Source organism: Acanthochromis polyacanthus, chromosome 19, assembly GCF_021347895.1.
Source record: "Acanthochromis polyacanthus isolate Apoly-LR-REF ecotype Palm Island chromosome 19, KAUST_Apoly_ChrSc, whole genome shotgun sequence".
Classification (NCBI taxonomy): Eukaryota; Metazoa; Chordata; class Actinopteri; family Pomacentridae; genus Acanthochromis; species Acanthochromis polyacanthus.
In genome coordinates, this window is record NC_067131.1 from 30,749,935 (window position 1) to 30,761,478 (window position 11,544).

The following is an 11,544-nucleotide window of genomic DNA, read 5'->3' on the forward strand; positions in this document are numbered from 1 at the left end:
CATCATTTAATCTCGTTCGATGTTAGCGTAAAATGTTGTCGTAATTAACGTATGAACTCTTCAGTTATGGATGAAAACGTGTGAAGAATTAAAAGAGATGAACAGCTTCCAGCATCTTCAGGTTTCTTGTCTTTTTTTCGAGAGGCCAGATGCCGACACTTCACTTTGAGATCACTTCAACATTTCTGCTCATTAAACTCTGGAGCTGCTGGAAATATTATCCTCCATCAAACGGCATCAAAAGGCACTTTGGTTTCTGGAAGACTTCAATCTGAAGGAAAATTACTGCTGCTAACCTCCCACATAGTTAACGGACGTCCACAGACAGAGATGTGGAACCATGGAGTCACATTTAGTCTGACGGAAAATAGCAGGTTTTTGTGTGTTTAGTGTCGATACCAATCATTTAGAAGCTGCAGGTTTGACTGTTTGGGTTGAAAAGAGCCTCCATCTGTATCTAAGATCTGGTACCAGTAGCATTTGGTGAAATATGGTCACAGATCTGCTCAGGATTAAGATCACAGATGAACGGAAGTTGTCACTAAACACTACTGCTGTACAAATGGGCTTTTAGATGACTAATATCGTAGCATGCTGTAGCTCTTCCTGTAAATATGTTGCTAAGTCTGGATAAAGTCTCGTCACCCTCCATGTTTCCTGAATGTCTTCATGATGCTGGACGTATTTCTACTGCAGGAAGTCAGTTTACCATCAAGGCGGAGCAAAGATTGACCAGAACAACCCGTTAATGTCGTGGACACCTGTTAGCATCTTCTAGATAACTATGAATACTAATACCTAGCTTCCTAGCTAGGATGTGTTCGGTGGTTCTTCTGTAGAAACTATAAATAAATCTTTGTCGCTCATCTTTCAGTTTTTTACCTGAATACAGACGATTATTTTCTCCAGTTTCTGTTTCTCATTAATAAAATTAACCCTGATCAACTGCAGCAGAACAACTCCGTCGTCTTTGTGAAATCTGGATTTTTTCTAAGAAAACAGAGAACCTGCTTCACATGCACCTGCAGTCTGTGTATAATCCATAAACGTGTTTTCTGTTAAACTCTCTGCAGGAAGCGTTGCCGTGCAGCAGCGACGGTCGTTACAGAGATTAAAAGCTGCTTATTGTCCTTGACCACACGGAGACTTATTATGGGCTATTCTTGGAGGAAAAAGTGCCACTTCTGGAGCAGAGTGGCCCGACTCAATGGTGTCGGTCATTTGCAAGTAAAAAGGTGATACATCAAGGAGGATAATGGAGGGAGGACGAGAGAGAACATGAAGAACCATATAATTAGCCTCTAATCCAACTAGCTCTGGAGAACATCAGTCAGAGAGTGGTCGCTTTGTGTCGTTGCATTTCCTGCAGAAAAGTCCTCAAACTGTTGAATAAATGCAGCAGATAACACGTCAGACAACAAATGAACACAACACCGATGCTAACTTCATGTTCTAAACATGAAAATTAGGGCCACAAATGAGGGTTCCTTTCATTGTTGATTTGTTTCTAGACGAACAGATTGTTATTGTTTGGCCTTGATCAGAAATTGGAGTTTTTGTTGTTTAAAAGTTACTCAAACTGATTACATGTAGGGCTGCAACTAACGACGCGTCGACTAATCGTCTGAGCACGATACGTCATCAAAAGTGGAAGTGAGCGTGCAATGCAACAGAAATCACCGTCTGACCGGAGCGCGGAACACGGACGGACATCGGCGCTGCATCGTGCATGTATTATGTATGCACGATCTATCGTAAACACGGATGTCAGCGTTTACTATACAGCTGTATCTAAACGCGGACATCCGCACTGCGTCGTTCATACATAATACATGCACGATGCAGCGCCGACGTCCGTCCGTGTTCCGCACTCCAGTCGGACGCTGATTTCTGTTGCATTGCGCGCTCACTTCCGCTTTTGATGACGTATCGTGCTCAGACGATTAGTCGACGCGTCGTTAGTTGCAGCCCTAATTACATGCCAACATACTGACTAAAACACAGACAAAAGCAGAGTTAAGAGAAGCTAAAATGAGCTAATAGGAGCGAATTGCAGCTAACAGAAGCATTTTTAGCTATTAGTAGGTAACAGGAGCTATCAGAATCTACCTGGAGTTAAAGGGTGCTTACTGGAGCTAACAAAATAAAAACAGAAGCTAAGAGGAGCCATAAGAAACTAGCAGAAGGTATCTAGCTGGAGCTAACTGAAGCTAACAAGTGGTCAAAGGAGCAAACTGGAGCTAACAGAAGCATTCTTTAGCTTTTAGGAGCTAACAGGAGTTATCAGAAGCTAAATAAAGCTAATAAGAGCTAAAAGGAGATGACCAGCACCAGCTATGTCAAACATAATCAGATAGGAGCCAAGAGGAGCCATCAAAAGCTAACATGCGCTACATAAAGCTTAAAAGATCCAACTTCAATGAAAAGGCACTAACTTGAATTAGCAGAAGTTATCTGGGGCTCTAAAGAGATAACTAGAGCTAATGGGAGCTGTTTCTGTCACAAGAATTTTACCTTACAAGAGGTAAAAGTATTAATATGAAGCTAACATGAGGTATCTGGAGCTAAAAGAAGCCAAATGAAGCTAAGTGGAGCTAACAGGAGTAGACAGTAGCTAACAGGAGCCACCAAAAACTAGCACAAGTTATCTGGAGCTCAAACAAGCTATTTTATAAAAGCCAACTGGCGCTAAAGGGTGCAAACAGAAGCTAACAGGAGGCCAAATGAGCTAACTGGAGCTAACAGAAGCACTCTTTAGCCATTAGGAGCTAACAGCAGCTATCAGAAGCTAAATGAAGCTAATAAGAGCTGAAAGGAGATGATCAGCATTGACCAAATTGAATTCACTCTATTGTTCTTTTTTGGTCATATTTAGCCTCTCTGTGGTTATTTTTTTGGTCATGTTTGGTCCCTTTAGCTAACTTTTTTTCTGCTCTGTGGAGTTTACACCGTTAGTCGCTGCTGAGCCAGAATGTTAGATGACTTTCTGAATGAAACATGTAGAATGAAGCGTTTTGACTGAATACGACAACTTTGAACTCAGATTTGGTTCATCTTCCCGCTAATGATGCCTTCAAGGGCTGCTGGGAAACTTAAAAAGCCACTGATTTTGATGCGTTTTTTTTTTTTCCATTTTATAGCAGTTTAATAAAAAAGAGCACATCTTATGAGGTCCAGAGGGTTAAAATAATGATCAGAGGCAGGTCTTTGTCCTGTAGAGAATAAAACAACCTCCTGGTGTGATCAGTGCTGTATTATGTGTTTGCTTTCGGCTGTTTCAGGAATGGTAAAGTGAACTCCGCGGGGCATTTAAGAGCTCCATAAAACACCAATGGAAGCATAAACGGGTCGGTTTATTAGTGTGGAGGAGGTTTAAACGCCTGAATAACAGAAATAAACTCTTCCTGTCTTTATTCCTGCTGAATCCGACCCTTCAGGACGACCAACAACACGGTCCAGACGTCCTCCTAAACCCGGAGCTCCACCGTTTCATTCATTGAAGGTTTCGGTGTTTTTTTTTCCTCCAGCAGCTCGGGGGTTTTATTGTGACGTGTCGCCATGGAGACGACCTCCAGAGGTAATTCTATGGATCGATATCAGCCGGGAGACGATGAGAAGGAGGACGGACGGATAAGGAAGAGGTTGAACCAATGTTTAGGAAGGAAAAGGAGCCACAGGTGGAGGACATATTTAGCCTCTTTATTGCTGTTTTTTATCTTATTTGGTTATAATTTGCCTCTTTATTGTTTATTTTTATCTTTTTAACATATGTTGCCTCTATTGTTTATTTTAGTCTTTTTGTCTCTTTATTGCTGTTTTTCTTCATCTTTTGGTCAGATTTCACCTCCTCGTTGTTTATTTTTATCTTTTTATTTTACCTCTTTTTTGCTCTTTAACCCTTTAAGCTTCAGTCAATTCCAGCTGTTTTCAGTACAAAAAAATCGCTAATATTCTATTTTTAAATTAAAAAAAATTACGAAAAATACGGGGAATATTGGACGGGCATCACGAGGTGCATTCCTTGAAAACGACCGATTCGGGGATTTTATACCGACTTCAGGACATGTTTTGGACAAAATAGTTTACTGGCTTGTGTCATCTGGATGTAAAAGGTTGGATTATGGCCGTTTTTTGTGGAATATTTTTTTTGTGTGTAATAATAAACCCGGAAATGTGAGTCGCGCTGTGTACGTTGAAGCCGTGTACAGAGAACGGATGGATGAATATTTGTTTTTGTCGGACAAATGTGTTTTTCTCACCCGCTGTGGTAATCACATCTGAAAGTGGTTTATACCGGCGGATTCATGAGAATCTAAGCTTTCCATCGGTGTATAGTGTTTTGTATAATCGTGTTTGCAGCCGTCGGACATTCTTGAAATTCCTATGCAAATTAGTAGGTGTACCGCCGGCGGGACACCTACGACGCACTGAAGCGTAAAGGGTTAAATTTTTTTCATAATTTGCCTCTTTATTCTTTTCTTTTACATTTTTTGGTCATACTTTACCTGTCTTATTTAATTGTTTTTGGTCATAATTTGCCTCTTTATTTTATTCTTTTATTGTCATCTTTTCCCTCTTTATTGTTCTTTTTTAAATCTTGTTAGGTCATATTTTACCTCTTTATTGTTTATTTTTCAGACTTTATTGGTCATATTTTGCCCATTTACTTGTTTTTAATCTTTTTTGGTCAGATTTGATTTCTTTGTTTATTTTTCATAATTTTTGGTCATATTTTGCCTCTAATGTTTATTTTAGACTTTTATGGTCACATTTTGCCTCTTTCTTGCTTTTATTTATTATAATTTTTGCTCCTATTTTGCCTCTTTATTGTTCTTTTAAAATCTTTTTTTTCATATTTTGTGCCTTTATTGTTCTTTTGTGGCCATACATTGCTTCTTTATTGTTTATTTTACTCTTTTTTGCTCATATCTGACCTCTTTAGTTCTTTATTTCATATTTTGCCTCTTTATTTTTCTTTTTTGTCATTTTTGGGTTATATTTTGCCTCTTTATTGTTGTTTTTACCGTTTCATGGTCATATTTTGCCTCTTTATTGTTGTTTTTAGCGTTTCATGGTCATATTTTGCCTCTTTATTGTTGTTTTTACCGTTTCATGGTCATATTTTGCCTCTTTATTTTTCTTTTTTGTCATTTTGGGTTATATTTTGCCTCTTTATTGTTGTTTTTACCGTTTCATGGTCATATTTTGCCTCTTTATTGTTGTTTTTAGCGTTTCATGGTCATATTTTGCCTCTTTATTGTTGTTTTTAGCGTTTCATGGTCATATTTTGCCTCTTTATTGTTGTTTTTAGCGTTCATGGTCATATTTTGCCTCTTTATTGTTGTTTTTACCGTTTCATGGTCATATTTTGCCTCTTTATTGTTGTTTTTAGCGTTTCGTGGTCATATTTTGCCTCTTTATTGTAGTTTTACCGTTTCGTGGTCATATTTTGCCCTCTTTATTGTTGTTTTTACCGTTTCATGGTCATATTTGCCTCTTTATTGTTGTTTTTAGCGTTTCGTGGTCATATTTTGCCTCTTTATTGTTGTTTTTACCGTTTCATGGTCATATTTTGCCTCTTTATTGTTGTTTTTAGCGTTTCGTGGTCATATTTTTGCCTCTTTATTGTAGTTTTTACCGTTTCGTGGTCATATTTTGCCTCTTTTTGTTGTTTTTACCGTTTCGTGGTCATATTTTGCCTCTTTATTGTTGTTTTAGCGTTTCGTGGTCATATTTTGCCTCTTTATTGTTGTTTTTAGCGTTTCGTGGTCATATTTTGCCTCTTTATTGTTGTTTTTAGCGTTTCGTGGTCATATTTTGCCTCTTTATTGTTGTTTTTACCGTTTCGTGGTCATATTTTGCCTCTTTATTGTTGTTTTTAGCGTTTCGTGGTCATATTTTGCCTCTTTATTGTAGTTTTTACCGTTTCGTGGTCATATTTTGCCTCTTTATTGTAGTTTTACCGTTTCGTGGTCATATTTTGCCTCTTTATTGTTGTTTTTACCGTTTCATGGTCATATTTGCCTCTTTATTGTTGTTTTTAGCGTTTCATGGTCATATTTTGCCTCTTTATTGTAGTTTTTACCGTTTCGTGGTCATATTTTGCCTCTTTATTGTTGTTTTTACCGTTTTCATGGTCATATTTTGCCTCTTTATTGTTGTTTTTAGCGTTTCGTGGTCATATTTTGCCTCTTTATTGTAGTTTTTACCGTTTCGTGGTCATATTTTGCCTCTTTATTGTAGTTTTACCGTTTCGTGGTCATATTTTGCCTCTTTATTGTTGTTTTTACCGTTTCATGGTCATATTTTGCCTCTTTATTGTAGTTTTACCGTTTCGTGGTCATATTTTGCCTCTTTATTGTTGTTTTTACCGTTTCGTGGTCATATTTTGCCTCTTTATTGTTGTTTTTAGCGTTTCGTGGTCATATTTTGCCTCTTTATTGTTGTTTTTACCGTTTCGTGGTCATATTTTGCCTCTTTATTGTTGTTTTTAGCGTTTCGTGGTCATATTTTGCCTCTTTATTGTTGTTTTTAGCGTTTCGTGGTCATATTTTGCCTCTTTATTGTTGTTTTTAGCGTTTCGTGGTCATATTTGCCTCTTTATTGTTGTTTTTACCGTTTCGTGGTCATATTTGCCTCTTTATTGTTGTTTTTTACCGTTTCGTGTCATATTTTGCCTCTTTATTGTAGTTTTACCGTTTCGTGGTCATATTTTGCCTCTTTATTGTTGTTTTTACCGTTTCGTGGTCATATTTTGCCTCTTTATTGTTGTTTTTACCGTTTCGTGGTCATATTTTGCCTCTTTATTGTTGTTTTTAGCGTTTCGTGGTCATATTTTGCCTCTTTATTGTTGTTTTTTAGCGTTTCGTGGTCATATTTTGCCTCTTTATTGTAGTTTTTAGCGTTTCGTGGTCATATTTTGCCTCTTTATTGTTGTTTTTAGCGTTTCGTGGTCATATTTTGCCTCTTATTGTAGTTTTTAGCGTTCGTGGTCCATATTTTGCCTCTTTATTGTTGTTTTTAGCGTTTCGTGGTCATATTTTGCCTCTTTATTGTTGTTTTTACCGTTTCGTGGTCATATTTTGCCTCTTATTGTTGTTTTTACCGTTTCGTGGTCATATTTTTGCCTCCTTTATTGTTGTTTTTAGCGTTTCGTGGTCATATTTTGCCTCTTTATTGTTGTTTTTAGCGTTTCGTGGTCATATTTTGCCTCTTTATTGTTGTTTTTAGCGTTTCGTGGTCATATTTGCCTCTTTATTGTTGTTTTACCGTTTCATGGTCATATTTTGCCCTCTTTATTGTTGTTTTAGCGTTTCGTGGTCAATATTTTGCCTCTTTATTGTAGTTTTTACCGTTTCGTGGTCATATTTTGCCTCTTTATTGTAGTTTTACCCGTTTCGTGGTCATATTTTGCCTCTTTATTGTTGTTTTTACCGTTTCATGGTCATATTTTGCCTCTTTATTGTTGTTTTAGCGTTTCATGGTCATATTTTGCCTCTTTATTGTAGTTTTACCGTTTCGTGGTCATATTTTGCCTCTTTATTGTTGTTTTTACCGTTTCATGGTCATATTTTGCCTCTTTATTGTTGTTTTTTAGCGTTTCGTGGTCATATTTTGCCTCTTTATTGTAGTTTTTACCGTTTCGTGGTCATATTTTGCCTCTTTATTGTAGTTTTACCGTTTCGTGGTCATATTTTGCCTCTTTATTGTTGTTTTTACCGTTTCATGTCATATTTTGCCTCTTTATTGTAGTTTTACCGTTTCGTGGTCATATTTTGCCTCTTTATTGTTGTTTTTACCGTTTCGTGGTCATATTTTGCCTCTTTATTGTTGTTTTTAGCGTTTCGTGGTCATATTTTGCCTCTTTATTGTTGTTTTTACCGTTTCGTTGGTCATATTTTGCCTCTTTATTGTTGTTCTTTAGCGTTTCGTGGTCATATTTTGCCTCTTTATTGTTGTTTTTAGCGTTTCGTGGTCATATTTTGCCTCTTTATTGTTGTTTTTAGCGTTTCGTGGTCATATTTTGCCTCTTTATTGTTGTTTTTACCGTTTCGTGGTCATATTTTGCCTCTTTTATTGTTGTTTTACCGTTTCGTGGTCATATTTTGCCTCTTTATTGTAGTTTTTACCGTTTCGTGGTCATATTTTGCCTCTTTATTGTTGTTTTTACCGTTTCGTGGTCATATTTTGCCTCTTTATTGTTGTTTTACCGTTTCGTGGTCATATTTTGCCTCTTTATTGTTGTTTTTAGCGTTTCGTGGTCATATTTTGCCTCTTTATTGTTGTTTTTAGCGTTTCGTGGTCATATTTTGCCTCTTTATTGTAGTTTTTAGCGTTTCGTGGTCATATTTTGCCTCTTTATTGTTGTTTTAGCGTTTCGTGGTCATATTTTGCCTCTTTATTGTAGTTTTTAGCGTTTCGTGGTCATATTTTGCCTCTTTATTGTTGTTTTTAGCGTTTCGTGGTCATATTTTGCCTCTTTATTGTTGTTTTTAGCGTTTCGTGGTCATATTTTGCCTCTTTATTGTTGTTTTTAGCGTTTCGTGGTCATATTTTGCCTCTTTATTGTTGTTTTTACCGTTTCGTGGTCATATTTGCCTCTTATTGTTGTTTTTACCGTTTCGTGGTCATATTTTGCCTCTTTATTGTAGTTTTTACCGTTCGTGGTCATATTTTGCCTCTTTATTGTTGTTTTTACTTCGTGGTCATATTTTGCCTCTTTATTGTTGTTTTTACCGTTTCGTGGTCATATTTTGCCTCTTTATTGTTGTTTTTAGCGTTTCGTGGTCATATTTTGCCTCTTTATTGTTGTTTTAGCGTTTCGTGGTCATATTTTGCCTCTTTATTGTAGTTTTTAGCGTTTCGTGGTCATATTTTGCCTCTTTATTGTTGTTTTTAGCGTTTCGTGGTCATATTTTGCCTCTTTATTGTAGTTTTTAGCGTTTCGTGGTCATATTTTGCCTCTTTATTGTTAGTTTTTAGCGTTTCGTGGTCATATTTTGCCTCTTTATTGTTGTTTTAGCGTTTCGTGGTCATATTTTGCCTCTTTATTGTTGTTTTTAGCGTTTCGTGTCATATTTTGCCTCTTTATTGTTGTTTTTAGCGTTTCGTGGTCATATTTTGCCTCTTTATTGTTGTTTTTAGCGTTTCGTGGTCATATTTGCCTCTTTATTGTTGTTTTTAGCGTTCGTGGTCATATTTTGGCCTCTTTATTGTTGTTTTTACCGTTTCGTGGTCATATTTGCCTCTTTATTGTTGTTTTTACCGTTTCGTGGTCATATTTTGCCTCTTTATTGTTGTTTTTACCGTTTCGTGGTCATATTTTGCCTCTTATTGTTGTTTTTACCGTTTCGTGGTCATATTTTTGCCTCTTATGTTGTTTTTACCGTTTCGTGGTCATATTTTGCCCTTTATTGTTGTTTTTAGCGTTTCGTGGTCATATTTGCCTCTTTATTGTTGTTTTTTAGCGTTTCGTGGTCATATTTTGCCTCTTTATGTTGTTTTACCGTTTCGTGGTCATATTTTGCCTCTTTATTGTAGTTTTACCGTTTCATGGTCATATTGCCTCTTTATTGTAGTTTTTACCGTTTCATGGTCATATTTTGGCCTCTTTATGTGTTTTACCGTTTCGTGGTCATATTTTGCCTCTTTATTGTAGTTTTACCGTTTCCATGGTCATATTTTGCCTCTTTATTGTTGTTTTTAGCGTTTCATGGTCATATTTTGCCTCTTTATTGTTGTTTTTACCGTTTCGTGGTCATATTTTGCCTCTTATTGTAGTTTTACCGTTTCATGGTCATATTTTGCCTCTTTATTGTTGTTTTTAGCGTTCATGGTCATATTTTGCCTCTTTATTGTTGTTTTTAGCGTTTCATGGTCATATTTTGCCTCTTTATTGTTGTTTTTACCGTTTCGTGGTCATATTTTGCCTCTTTATTGTTGTTTTTACCGTTTCGTGGTCATATTTTGCCTCTTTATTGTTGTTTTTAGCGTTTCATGGTCATATTTTGCCTCTTTATTGTAGTTTTTAGCGTTTCGTGGTCATATTTTGCCTCTATGTTCTTTCTGTTCTACTGATGTTTAAAAAGGAAAAGCAGCCACAGCTGGAGGCTCGTTCAGAAACTCTCTCAGACTAATAAGTTCACTTCCAGCAGCTCGTTGGTGATAATTACAGGGTCAGTCGTCGTACAGATGAACCTGCTGCTCCTCTCACATTTACAGACGTTTACATCGACGTTCAGCTCTTTGTTTAGACGTTCAGCTCTGGTTTCTCTCACTGCTCCAATTTTATAGAAAAATATATTTTTTTAAAAACTCTGTATGCAACTAAATCAGCAACAAACTGGTAAATACAGAAGAGAATTTGGATAATTCCACCTCAAATCATCCAACTTTTACAACAGTTTCTCCTTTTACGGCATCAAATCTGAATATCTGTGAAGTTTTAGGTCAATAAAAGAAATTATTTTGGAGATAAGTTTGTATAAAAATCACACATCGACTCACTTCCTGCAGGTTTTCTCTCACGTAGAAATATCCGAGGAACTATTTAAGATAAAGACCTGACATTCTGATAAATATCAGCCTGATTATGAAACATTCGGCTGTTTTCTGATCATCAAATCAGCTTTTTTTATTATTAATTAAATTCAGCAGTTTCTCTCTCTTTGTGGTCTAAAATAAACTGAAACACAAAGTACTGTCTTTTTTATTTCTGTTAAAATACACATAAAATCTCGGATAATCACAGAAAACTAAACAGATGCAAAGAGTACATAATGTATTTTTACAAAAAGTTATTCTTCCTTTTGTAAAGTTTGAATGCAAAATTAGATTTTTTAACTATTAAAATCAGAAAAAATGTTATTTTACAGATATTTATCGTTATTTAAAAGCAAAGCCATGTCTATTAGGGATTGAAAAATATAAAATAATCAATTAAACTGTTCTGTTTGAGAAAATAAAGTATTAATCTACACATTGACTGAAAAAAACAAGGATAAAACTGCAAATAATGACATTAGTAATTTGGTTTTAGTTGCACTATTTTAGGACATTTAAATCAGCTAAAAGATCACAATTTCACAAATATTTTATTATTTTTAACTCTAAAAAAGACAGTGTAAACAATGTATTTTTATGAATTCCTTCTTTTGCAATGTTTAACTGTAATATTAGACTTTTTAACTGCATAAAAATCTGAAAAAAGAACACATTTTAGAGATATTTAATGTTATTTTAAAGATAAATCATGTTCATTAAGGATTGAAAAATGAAAAATAATCACTTAAACTGTTTTTAAATGCTGTTTTCCCTGATTTGTTAAATTTTGTAAAGTAAAACCACAGAAAATAAAGTATTAATCTAAATGTTGATGGCATTGTTGACCAATTTGCTTCATTTAAATCACTTATAAATATCAGAATTTTACAGAAATTCACATTATTATTTTTTTAACTTTGTAACGTTACAGTATTCCGACATTTATGTTATTAATTTTAAGGGGTTATTTTAAGGGTTTAGGTTCCCAGTTAATAAGTCACA